This window comes from Prionailurus bengalensis, chromosome B2 (genome assembly GCF_016509475.1).
Source record: "Prionailurus bengalensis isolate Pbe53 chromosome B2, Fcat_Pben_1.1_paternal_pri, whole genome shotgun sequence".
Lineage (NCBI taxonomy): Eukaryota > Metazoa > Chordata > Mammalia > Carnivora > Felidae > Prionailurus > Prionailurus bengalensis.
The window spans coordinates 85658731-85672737 of record NC_057349.1 but is presented as its reverse complement, the minus strand read 5'-3'; the positions used below and the strand labels follow the sequence as shown (position 1 = coordinate 85672737).

General features: G+C 35.3%; 1 pseudogene; it reads left to right on the top strand.

The window, feature by feature from the left end:
• The first annotated feature begins 7915 nt into the window (after nt 1-7915).
• Nucleotides 7916-8307, top strand: LOC122488992 (annotated as a pseudogene).
• Nucleotides 8308-14007: the final 5700 nt, after the last annotated feature.

The following is a 14007-nucleotide window of genomic DNA, read 5'->3' as shown; positions in this document are numbered from 1 at the left end:
GATCTCTTGTTGATTTTTGGCATCCAGCACTACATCTAAAAGGTTGACTCTCCTCATGCTTAAGAGGATTCCTTCTCTTCTGCTCCATATTAAACCTTACCTCTTTTCTCCTAATCCCAACCAATTAGTTTTCATATCAGAAAATTCCAGATAATACAAGTAGCTAATGATTTCATGAATTGTCTGCCCTTATATCTTGTATGGTAGCTCTTTATTTTAACACACGCTCTTGGAAGGCAGCTATGCTCCCCACTATACCACCATGCTGACACATCCTCTTGGAAACGGGAATAATTTATCTATGTGAACAAATGTATAAATGTGCTATAATAACTAACATCTGAGTGTGGCTTAAAAGTTTTGGCTATAGGTGTTTCCATAGTATCATTTTTGTATTAGTATTCATAATTATATGATTCCCATTATCCCTGAATATAAATATCATACAATCAAGAGATTTGAGGACCATGTTAAGCAGGGTTAGAACAAGGTTGAAGCAGGAGAGGCACATGGCTTGGGTGCAAAATTTAAAGGGACACCAAGATACTTGTAATGCAGGTACAAAAATATTCAATGCAATATTTTTTAAGTCAATATTAATGCAAGAACATCCATGAAGAACAAAATACCAAACTTGTAAATAAAGACAGGACTGATATCACTGAATTTTTCTTTTGCATCAGGCTCCACATAGCACTGGTGTCAAACACTCACTACATAGACTTAATATTTATAAAATGTGAATATTTAAGTATTCATTATCAATCAAAAAACCCAAGCAGAACACTAAAAATGACTTAACCTTTTTTCTTGAGCTAGTGCATAATTAAAAACCAATAATATACCAAAACAGCAGACTCAGTGCAGGCATTCACCTGGTAGGGTTGTTAGGCCACACTGAAATAGAGAAGATGAATTAGAACAGAACAATGTAAGATGGTTATGGGAAGAGAGTGCTTTTTTGAAAGAAGAATGTTGGAAATATGTGACAAGTATTGAAGTAGGGTGGAGGAAACAGGTATGCAAGAGCTCTAAGGGATCCCAGAGACTAGAAATCGGATTCAAAGTAGCCTGGAGTGAGAACAGGGGCCCAAACCAGATACATATGGAACACCTTTGACTATTTTCCAACTCTACTATCCTCACCCTATCCCGAAACATGTGCATAGCAAAAGGCCATCAGACATTTATTCTAAGACCTAAAAACTCAGTGCATTCCTCCAAGAAAGTGATTCTGGTTTACATGATTATGCTTCTAAATTCTAGCATGCAAGGGGGCTCAAAGCTTGATGGACTCTTGCTTGGTAATGGGAAGCTATTCTTCAACCAACTCCATATAGACAGGCATTTCAGTAGTTAGGCGCCTACTAACTACTGGGATTCTGGGACCAGAGTGCCTGGGGTTCAATAGGGCTTATGAGAGTGAAAAGTTTCTCAACAATAAGTGCTCAATTAAATTAGATGTTATATTAAATTTCACTCAAGGAAGATGTCTAAAGGAAAATAGCCCTAACTGTACAACTATATGGAAAGCACACTAGTTTTCTAGAACAGGGTTCAGCAAACTTTTTTGTAAAAGAGGTCAGAAAGTAAGTATTACTGGTTCTGTGTGCCATAATGTCTCTGTTGCAATTACTCAACTCTGTCTATGTCATAAAAGTAGCCATAGGCAATACATAAACGGGCATGGGGTGTTTGAGTACATTTTTATTACAAAAATACGATGTGCCAGATTTGGCCCTTAATTTGATGAATCCCACTGAAGAAAATAAAATGGCCTGACTTTCATATATAAGAGTAATACAAAGGACCATTAGACACATGAGTTGTGGAAGACACTGTGAAGAATCTTTCAGATACTTCTCCCTCAATGAAGGACTTAGGGACTCAGATTCTGGGAGGGTTGTGGCAGATGGACTTTAGCTGACAGCCTCTTCAGTAATTGCCTCACTTGCAGAGTCCTCATCCCAAATCACATCCTTTCCTGGGGTGACTTAATCCAAGAACTGATAGATGTGAGAGTATATATGTCTGACCATCTCAGTTCACCTGAGGATATTATAAAGGATCATTCTAGTTCTAGAGCTGTCCATGAGGTCAGTGAAGGCTGATTTTGCACTTACACTGAAGATCAGCTTCTTCCACTGCTCAGCTCTGCTTTCTTCTCCTTTCCTCTTCTGGTGTCGATCCCAAAGGCACTCCTTAATAAATACTTTGCAAGCTAAACTCTATCTCATAATCTGCTTTCCCAGGAGCCCAACCAATGATTTGAGGAAAACAGGACTTCTGAAACAGAAAGACCAAGATGAATCCACAGAAAATTTGGCCATGCAAGAAAAAAAAGAGAATTGAGAGAATAGAAGGGTAAGCAATTAATAATGAATACAGCAATTACACAGATTTTAGAAGCTATTACAGCCAGAAAGTCATGAGAGATCTGTTAAAAAGAAAACCATAGGCTAAAAATGGGTTGGGTCCAGTCAGTAAACGAAGACTTAAAATTCCTAACCTAACCAAAACTACAGTTTCAACTCCTCAGGATTGTAACTTTTAACCAGTAAACATGGAATTTCCTGGTCAATTCTAGGAAATTTACTGATTGACCTTTTCTTCTCCCTTGAGGAGGACAACTTTGTCTAAACAATGCATTCTTTGCTAACAAATTTCTTTCTTATGCCCTCTATCTTTAAAAATATTTTATTGTTTAGCTCAGTAGAGGTCCCCTCTACTTTGTCAGATGTTGCCTGACTCATGAACCATTTAATGAAGCCAACTAAATCTTCAAATGGACTTGATTCAATTTTTTTTAGTCAGATCTAAAGCTAAATAAACTTCATAGAATAAAGAACATAAAAGAACACGGGGCGCCTGTGTGGCTCAGTTGGTTGAGCGTCTGACTTTGGCTCAGGTCATGATTTCACAGTTCCTGAGTTTGAGCCCTGCAATGGGCTCTGTGTTGACAGCTGGAAGCCTGTATCCTGCTTTGGATTCTGTGTCTCCCTCTCTCTCTGCCCCTCTCCCACTCATGCTCTGTCTCTTTTGCTCTCAAAAAATAAATAAACTTTAAAAAATAAAAAAAACATAAAGGACAGAATATAATAAAATATCTGAGGATATAGGAAAAGTCAGAGAGGACCTATGCAGCAAGATAGTATTTTTTTCAAGAGGAGTTTCAAAAAAGAAAAGAGAAAATGGAGGGCACTAAGACATTAAAGAAATATTATCATGTATATAAACGGAATCAGCAAACCAAACAGTGGAACATATTTAATTTTCAATAACAACTTAAATTTCCGTTTAGTCTTCACTTTGCAGAAAACCTTAATTGGGTATGAAATAGAAAATTCTAGTGGCTTTAATTATCAGTTCCTGATTTCTAATGAGATTTAGCCCCTTGTCATTGGCCATTTAGAAATCTTTTGTGAATTGTCAGTTCAAGCTTCCTGCACATTTTTCTTTTACATTACCTGTCTTCCCTTTATTGATCTATATGTTATTTAAATGTCTTGGATACAAATTCCTTGTTGGTTATGTGTATTGCAAATAACAGGTCGCTCTCCGGTTTACCCTTTCATTTTTTAACAGTTTATTTTGATGAAGAATCCAATTTAACAATCTTTTTCTTCATAGTTAGTAGGTTTTCACATGTAATATTTCAGCATTTTGCCAACTCCAAGCCTTGAAAATATTCTTACATTTTCTTCTAGAAGTTTCAGTGTTTTACTTTTCATATTCTCATCTAGAATTGACATTGTGTATGGTATGAATTGGAGATTATATGGGTATGTAAATGATCCAAAGCCATTTATTTATTTATAAGTCTGTTTATTCCCCCATTGTGCTGTAGTACCACTTCTGTCATAAATCGAATGCTGAAACACATGTTAAGTCTCTTTCTGGACTCTCTATTATATGCAGTTGAAATATTTACCTGTCATTGTATCTATACAATACTACCTATGTCCTCTGAACTTCTTTATTTTTTTCAAGATTGTCTTGCTATTCTTAATCTTTAGGTGAAGCTTGCAAATTTGCATTTATAGACACATATACACAAAACTGTAGGAATTTTGACTGATATTCCTTTAAACTATAGGTCAATTTGGAATAATTTGGCAATTTTACAATTCTGCGACTTTGATTTATAACTATGGTATATACCTCAGTATTAATTTCTCTCAGTAATATTTTATATCTATTTTTTTTTCTGCAGGGGTACTGTATATCTTTTGTATATTTAATTCTAAGAATTTTATGTTACTTGAGACTATGGCAAGTAATATCTTTTTTAAAAATCATTTTCTAATTTTAATTACTAATATATTGAAAGGCATTTTATTTTTCATATTAAACATATACAAAATGACTTTCTTAAACCTACACTTGTAGTAAGATTCTATACATTCTTGGGGTTCCTGGGTGGCTCAGTTGGTTGAGAATCTTAATCTTGATTTTGGCTCAGGTCACGATCCCAGAGTTATGAGACTGAGTCCTACATCCAGCTCTGTGCTGACTGTGGACCCTGCTTGGGATTCTCTCCCCCTCTCTCTGGCCCTCCCCCACTTATGTTCTCTCTGTCTCTCTCAAAATAAATAAACTTACAACATATTCTATACATTCTTTTAGATTTCTATGTACAAAATTATGATCCTATGAATAATTTTATTTATTTTTTCTTTCTTTATAATCCTTATACCTTTCCCCATCTTGTCTACTATGCTCAAGTTCTCTTCAGAACAATGCTGGATAGAAGTGGTGGTGAAGATCCCCCTTATCTCATTCTTCATTTCGGGGGCAAGTTGCTCAGTATTTTACTATTTCACCATCTACCATGATGTTAGGTGATTCTGTTTTTTGGTTTGGTTGGTTAGGGTTGCTTACTTTGTTTTGTTTTCAGACACTTCATCGGATATTTCCTAGTCTATTATCAAACGGCTTCCCTGCATCTGCTGAAATCATATGTTTCTATATTATTCTTTTACTATGTTGAATTACATTGAATTGATCTTTAAATAATAGGGGTCCTTAAATATTTAAATGAAATGCTATTTGTTTAGCATATATTGTCTTTTGTATATACTGGTGATTTAGTTTGCCTTTTTTTTAAATTTAGGATTTTCATACTATGTACAGGAGAGGGGTATGGTGTTTTCGTTGCACCTCATTTCCTGTTGGGATTCTGTAGTGTTGGGGTTGATCTTCGGTTTCTATCCTGCTATTATCAATATTTGTTTTCCTAATATTTGGTCCATTTTCATCCCTTTGGATGCCTAGTGATTTTTTTTTGATGCCAGATATTGTGAAAACTTTTAGGAAAATACTGAAGTACCAGATTATATAATCTTCCAGGAGAGAAATGCACTTTACAGCAGCAGTTAGGGTAATGCCAGATTACTTTAATCCCATCATGGACTGAGCTTTAATTGGAGTTTAGTTCTCTGAGAACTGGTCTAATTTTTATTCTTATTTTGATCACATAGCCTTTTTCTAAACCTAGACTGTTCAGTTTACCAGAAACTCTCCTTATTATTGGGCTCTGATCTTTGATTTTTGTCCTATTGCTTCCACAAATTGTTGAAAGCTTGATAGTACTTTTGCTCAATTTCAAACTTTCTCAGCCACATCTTGAGGATCATAAATTCCTTGCGGAGTAAAAGCAGTACCTAATATATGCTCACTTCTATGGATTTTACTTCTCTCTTGGATTTTGCCCCTCAAGTCTTCACAGACTTCGTAGCTTCCTTACACGTTCAGATTAATATTTTAAGTATTTTTCCAGTTTTCTTAGTTGTTTTCTGTAGGTGGCTTGTTTCCAAACAAGCCAGTTATCCATTTTTGAAAATAAAAATTGAATTGTTACATCATTGTAGTAAAATTCATAAACTTCCTTTAGTAGTTTGATGCTAATTTCAGCTTATTGAAAGAAACCTTTTCTATTTAAAGGTAAGAATAATATTCTCATTTATTTTTGGCTAAAGTTTTAAAAATGTACATTCCATATTGAAGTATTAACCTATTGGTAACTAACTTTTGTGATCACTGTGAAGTATAGAATCAAATTTATTTTCCTCCAAAATGAAAACTAATACTTCCAGTACCATCCTATGCTAGTCCATCCTTTCAACACTCATCCAAAATACTATCTCTGTTCTGTATCAAATTAGCACATAAATAACTGTTTTCACAAATTGCTCTGTATTCTCTTCCTCTGGTTTTCTTTGATCCTATACAACATCGTTTTAATTATATAATTTAAGATGAGATATTTGTAACATGCTTGTATTATTATGGGAATCATTCAATAGAAATGAATTAGATGATTCAGGAGAGCAGGAGAGTACTTCAAGAGTACTTCAAGTACTTTGAATAAGGGCAGGCCTAATTTTGACAGAATGGCAGACTGCATATGTGGGTACAGGTAGAGATTGCTTGGTGGATTTAGTGGTGAATATTTGTTACTTCCTATTTTCTTAGTAAAATTAAAAGGAAGATCACCTGAGATGTTAGGATGGTCAAAGAGGGATGAATGTTTGAGAAGACAGAAGAAGATACAATAAAATGATGTGGCTAGTGGGAAAGGGGGGACTGAGGGCAATACAATAGACCTGTTGATTTCGCAAAGCTCATTTAAAATTAATGGTCATGACTTTGGAGGGTGACAGTCAGCATAGTTGTGAGTTTTCTCTAGCCACTATTAGATGCTCAGTTGTAGCATAGTCTCGATGGAGAGTTGGATTTAACCAGGGATGTGGTGGTAACAGAGATGATAGAAAAGAGAGAGAGCCAGGGAATGGGAACAGGAAGAAAGAGTGATCTGAGAGGGAGGTTTTTGGTATAAAAAGAGATGTTATGAAATATTCTGATTATAAAGGCAGATACATATAAGAATATGATAAACACATCCTAAACTTTTACCCACAGTCACACAGCATATACATAAAATAGTTAGAAACTCCAGGAAAAATCAAATCCTATGTAAAACCAAAATGCAAAAGTTCTAGTTAATAAAACCATGTTCTACATCTGGAGTAAATAAGGGTTTTGTTTCATCATTATAATATATCAATGGAATGCTACAAATGAGAGTGTCAGTGATCTTGATGCTAAAAGTATACTCCTTTTAATATTCCAGTGTCATGACACTGGGATACTAACACAATATCTGGCTTTAATAAATAATGTCTATATGTTTTACTTGTATACTATTTTTCATGAGTTTTCAACTTTAAGAATCAAGAGGAAATGTAGAAGACTTCATTGTAATTTCCTATTGAAGTACACACATTGTCTTTATATAAAAGTGATCATTGAATAAGGTTCACGATAGAAGGCAGGAAGAAAGGGCAAAGTCAAGTTACAGTATGAAGAACCTTCATCCATAAATAGAAATGTATTATTTAGTGTTAAAAAAAAACACTAGTGTAAATAGATTCTGTCTGGTAATGTAGTACAGTTGTTCTGTCCTGAATTGCTAGAACTAATTTTTAGATTTTTCAGGAATTTTTCAAGTTAGTTCTCCAGTAGTTTGAAATTAGCCATGGGAGTTAGCAAATGCTACAAATTGGTGTCTCTTCACCTCAGCGAATCCATTGTTTAAATGTTACCAGTATATCACTGGTATAACCATGGAACAATTTTAGTGTGGAAGGAAGTGGCTTAGATTTAAGTAAGCTAATCTCCCACTTTGAAGTTTTATGGGGGAGTAATTCGATATTTTTTGAAATTGATAATAAATAAAAAAGTAGAGCATTAAGCTGTTAGAAAACAGGAAAAGAAATAAAAACAGAACGTTGAAAAGAATTGATTCAGTATTTACAACCGGGATTAGGAAGACTGGAGTGAGAGACTGAGATTTAGTTAAAACATTTTCTGTTCTAGAGCCTGTTCTGGAAATGCTGCTGGTTGTAGTGGTGTTATGGCTTCCAGGTTACTTCGCGGAGTTGAAGTGCTGTTTGGAGCAGCCCCTCAGGGCTGGTGGTCCCAATGAAGTCTTCGGGGTGTGCTCCAGGGCATCTGAAAGTGGTGCTCCCACTGATGAAGAGCAGGTGGATGGGCTGGAGAGGGAGGTCATGATGGTGCACGGAAGGGACTGGATCCATACAGTATGATAGCCCCAAAGGCAGCTTCAGACACCAAAGAAGACCCTAACTGAGTCCCATCTGTCACCAAAGAGCGAATAGTGGGCTACATCTGTGGAGAGGACAATAGTGCCCTCATCGGGTTCTGGGTTTACAAAGGCAAGACCTGGCCATGCCCTAGCTGTGGAACCGTTTACAAGCTGGTGCCCCATCAGTTGGCCCACTGAGCCTTTGCACTGAGTTGTTCAAAATGTGCTGTAAAGGTTCTTCTTTCCAATAAAGACTAGCCATTGCATTGGCTCTTTCTCAAAAAAAAAAAGTCATTTTCTGTCCTATCTGCTTATTAACTACAGCACACTGAAATTTCTTTAATAAGTTTAAATATATTTACTGTGTAATAAAATATATAGATTTATGAATTAAATTTAAAGCTATTTTCCTAGATCTATGAAACATTCCATGCATCTGAGTTTACTTTCTCATTATTACTACCAGTCATAGTTTAGACATAAAAATTGAGAAATGCACATAAATATGAAATATAATTGCAAATGGTATCTACCTTCACAGTTACCTAAATCATTTCAATGGGTTAAGTGCTTTTAATTCACTGGATAGCCACTTATCAGGCATAAGCAAGATGTTCCCAACATTCTCTGGGGGATTCTAGTCTCTCCGCTACCTGTGGAAGTTCCCGTTTGTCTTTCTAGATGCAGAAGGTGAGCTGTTGTTGAAGGGCTGCTGTCTTAAGTGGAACAAGTCACAAGCAACAAAGAAATTACACCCTTTCCACATTTCTGTAGGGGGAGAAACAGATCTTGAAGTTCTGGCTAAATTTACTTTAGAATGGTATGAAAACTTTACTGTATCTTCCTTCTGTCCAATCTGGATAATTATTTTCTTGCTTTCTTCACAAATTATCTGTCCTCTTCCCCTTATTTTTATTTGCATTAATATGAGACTATAGAACCTGTTTCTTACAGGAGGAAATTTATTTGCATGTTTTTCTCACTTTCAGGTCAATTCCTAAGCAACTTTCAGTGTGAACTTAATAACACAGCAGAGTTTTAGAGAGGGATTCTTTCTGGGGAAACAAACAAACAAACAAACAAACAAACAAATATTGGTTCAGATAGGAGTCTAGATGTGTCAAAATCACATAAAAAGGGGAAAAACTTATTTTTGATGTATCTTTTACAGTTATAAAAATTATAATGTGCAATCAATTTTGCTTATGAATATATGTGACTTGGAAGAAACATTAGTACTTGAAAAAGGGATAATTACAGGGAAAATTTTTAAGTGGACTTAAAACTTTACCATTTGGGGGAAGAAAACTTTCATATTTAAAATAACTTAAAAATTTGAAAATTACCTATGTGTTTCCCTAAAAAGAAATATTTCATAACTGACCTTTCAAATCTGTATCATAAGAAAATAATTTCAAATCTGTGTTCACAGTAAACAGAAACCTGTCACATTCAGTAGAAAAAATTAGGTTTTATATTTGCCTGTCAAAATAGATAAGTGGCAACTGTGAGGCAAGATTAAATTTTATCTTTCCTTGGTGTACAATAACATAGCTAAAATTTATAGTCTAGGACTATGGTGGAGGTATTATCTATCAATTCTTAGCGTTTAAAATATGATCATATAACTGAATCAGAAAATATTAAAGATAGAAGGCTTCTTAATCATAATTTAATCACTCTCCTCCAATTTAGATATAATAAAATAGACATAAATATACAATTGCAGTGTGTGATTAGTTCTCTATTGTGGTACCACAGAAAGAGAGGAGAAAAGCAGCTAACTTAGGCTGAGGTGGTTTGGGGAAAAAGTTTCACATGTGCAGCTTTGGTAGTCTCCCAGATACAGAATAAATAAAATACATTCCAGGTCGAAGAAAAACTACATCAATAGTTATTGAGGGTAGAGAAGCTGTACCATTTATGTAACGAGTGACAGAAATCCCAAAGACAACTAACTGGCTTTGACAATAAAGTCATATTTTATGTCACTTAACGAAATGTTACAAAACATAGTCTCCTCTATTTCTGATATGAATTAATCTCTGGCTCTGTTCCTTAACTGTTTTCTAAACTTTGCGAGTTGGTTTCTTTCCTCAACAGAAAAGATCTGGCTGCCCACGGCAGCTGGAAAATTTGTTTCTGTGTTGAAGTCTAATAAAAAAAATACTTTTCATACAGTATTGGAATGCAAACCTTTGGATTGATTAGGCCATGTGTTAAACTCTGGATTTGCCAGGGGAATGTTATGAGTTAATTGGATCTAGCTTGGAATTCACTGAAATTGGAAAGGGGTTTGAGATTATCATGACTGACCTATACAAATAAGTGTCCCCTTGAATCTAGTGATGGAAATGAGCTCCCTATGAATTAGAGAAATTTAGTGGAAAGGGGAGGATGCCTTGGTAATGCAGGTACTATAGGAAGTTTACATACCTACACATTGTACTTCCTATCTCCCTCTGCTCTGTTTTATTTTGATCTTTTTAAATTATTTTTATTATTTTAGAGAGAGAGTGAATGAACATGAGCTGGGGAGAGAGGCAGAGGGAATAAGAGAGAAAATTTTAAGCAGGCTCCACAATGAGCATGGAGGCTCGATTCCATGACCCTGGGATCGCGACCTGAGCAGAAATCAAGAGTTGGACACTCAACCAACTGAGCCACACAGGCATCCTTATTTGGTTCTTACTTTACTAGAAGACCTTATATATTATTTTTTTATTTGTTTTCCATATTTCCACGATTAAATGTGAACTGTATAAATGCACATATTTTTTGTCAGGTTTCTAATTGATAAATCCCTAGTTGATAGTCCATAAATATGACCTGAATAAATGAAAGAATAAATAAAAGAAGAGAAAGGAATCTAGGGTTGCTTTCACAATATGTATGACTATGTGGATTTCGTGACTTCTAAATACTCAGGAACTGGGTCGAAGATCATATAATCAAGGTCGGACACCTCCAGGTTACCAACTGTTCCAGAAAACTAAGCTAAGAGGTTTCCTAGGATATAGAAATTTTGGTGATAAAATTGGGACAGTGTCTGGAAAACTGGGATGATTGGTCACCCTACTAATGAGGTGCCTGAGAGAAATAAGTCCAGAGAGTCAACAGGCTACAGGTTGTAGAGTTTAAAACAAAGATCTAGACTACAAATATGTATTTGTTGAGTCATGGACATTTAAATACACGATTTTAAGAAGGTAGCTGAGTTTTCCCAAGGTTATGTAGATGTGGAAGAGATAATTACATTTCTGCCTAATGCCCAGGGTATAGGCTTAAAGACCAAGGTGCATTTTGCTTTGCAGATGAAATGTGAGCTCTAGAAGAATGGTCTAAAAGTTTCATAGATCTATCTCTGTTCTTGTTCGAAGGTCAGAGTTCAATGGGATTTTGAAGTGTCTACTCTCTCAAGATCAGCTAATTATGAAAGAGTCCAGGAAGAAGCCTTGGTATGAAAGAAAATAAAATATGATGGAAGGGATATCTTAAGAGACAAGAGAAGTGGTTAACAAGCAGATTTGGTTTCTTGGAATGGTAAACACACTATTTAAGATGAAGAAACCCTAAGTTTCCCTCAGTTCCAAACTCAGAAATGAGCCACATTAAAAGCAATGTTTTCTTTGTGCTGCTGGCAGTGGAGCCAGTTGTGGTCGATCCCCAGTCTGCAAGTTGCATTGTAGGTTTGCCAATAATGTGAGCATTTAATACTAGAGTTGGAGGTTATTAGAGTCTATGAAATACTGTCAGTGACACTGAAAAGGCCAATGGATATATGGGCCTCAATTATATCATAAAACACTGTCTGGGATTCTGTGGGGAATGCATTAGTGTAAATTATTATATTTTTTAAAATTTGTCTTTGTCTACCTTCAAGAATTTCTGAAAATTGTCTGATAAGTCTTGTGTATGTTTTGTATAATTCTGTTCGGTATCGGACTCTGTTTAAATATATTGGATTTGGCCACTCTCAGATATATATTTTTTCTTCCAGTTTTAGAACTAGAAAGATTTAGGGTTTTTTTTTTTTTTTGGTTTGTTTGTTTTGTTTTGTTTTCATAGAATAGAATGCTTGAGAGTTGGGAGAGCAACTTGAAAACCCCAGTGGAATTTTTTTCTGAACCACAGAAGTAGGGATTGAAGCAGAAGAGGCTATGATTATTTAAAGTACTTTACATCCATGTCTCTCTTCAGAGAAATGTCTTTTTTCTCACCTGTGCTGTACAATTTAGCAGCTACTAGCTACCAGCGGCCATTGAGCCCTAGCATGCGGGCTAATTCAAATGGCAAGGGGCTCTTAGTATAAAATACACACTGGGTTTTGAAGACTTAGTATAAAACGACACAAAATACCTCAGTTGTATTTAATATTCACTTGATTTAAGGCATTACAAAAATTAGAGTATTTTAAATGTAAATTTAAAATTAATTGCTATGTTGATTACTATTAAATTATTTAATTTATTTATTACATTTAATTCAATGTTGAAAGAATATTTTGCATTGCGCTATAACAGAATATGAAAATAAGTTTCACAAGACTTTTTTTGCTTATTTAATGTATCTCCTAGAAAATGTAAAAATATATAATTTGCACTTGTGGCTCATTTTATTTCTATTGGACAATATTGCTGTACATTTTACTCCTTAATCTCTCTCAGTTCAATTACAAACAAAATGAGAGAACATAATGTGTGTGTGTGCGCATGTGTGTGTGTTGATAGTATAATTAGAGTTATTAACAAGTTAGTAATCATGTTGTTTTCCCTCATCTATGTAAAGCTTTTATCTGACCCTGAATTTAAAATATTAAACACCAGTCGGGGCGCCCGGGTGGCTCAGTCAGTTAAGCATTCTACTTCAGCTCAGGTCGTGAAGGAGCCCCGTGTTGGGCTCTGTGCTGACAGTTCAGAGCCTGGAGCCTGCTTCAGATTCTGTGTCTCCCTCTCTCTCTGCCCCTCCCCACTCACACTCTGTCTCTCTCTGTCTCTCAAAAATGAATACATGTTAAAAATAAATAGATAAAAAATTAAAATACTAAACAGCAGTGATATAATATGAAAGCACCTTTTGCATCTTTATACACATAAAGTGAATTAAAAACATTTTTTTTGTTAATGTTTATTTATCTTTGAGAGGGAGAGAGACAGAGCGCGATTGGGGGAGGGGCAGAGACAGAAAGGAAGACAAAGAATGCAAAGCAGGTTCCAGGCTCTGGGTTGTCAGCACAGAGCCCAAGCATGGCTCGAACCCAGGAACCATTAGATCATGACCTGAGCCAAAATAGGACGCTTAACGGACTGAGCCACCCAGGTGCCCCAATACACATAAAGTGAATATTAAATAGAGGACATTATGAAATGGAATTGCTATTTCATCTTTAGAGAACATGTTTTGCAGGAGTATAAAATAAATCTTAGAACATTTTATCCCTTTATACAACATTCTCTTAAGAAGAAAAAACAATTTAAAGCATACATTGCACATATTACAAGTATTATTATTTTTTTTAAGTTTTAATGTTTTAGCTGATCTATTTCATTTTATTGTTTTATTTCATCATGATAAGTGTACTCTTTAATCTCTGTCACCTATTTCACCCATTCCCTCCACCCACCTCCCCTCTGCTAACCATCAGTTTGTTCTCTATAGTTGAAAAACTTCCTTGGTTTGTCTCTCTCTCTCTCTCTCTCTCTTCTCCCTTTGCTCAGTTGTTTTGCTTCTTAAATTCCACATATGAGTGAAATCATATGGATTTTGTCTTTCCTGACTGACTTATTTCACTCGTACTATACTTTCTAACTCCATCCATGTTACCGTTTCCAATGGCAAGATTTTCTCTTGTTTTACGGCTGAGTAATATTCCATTGCATATATATGCACCACTTCTTTAT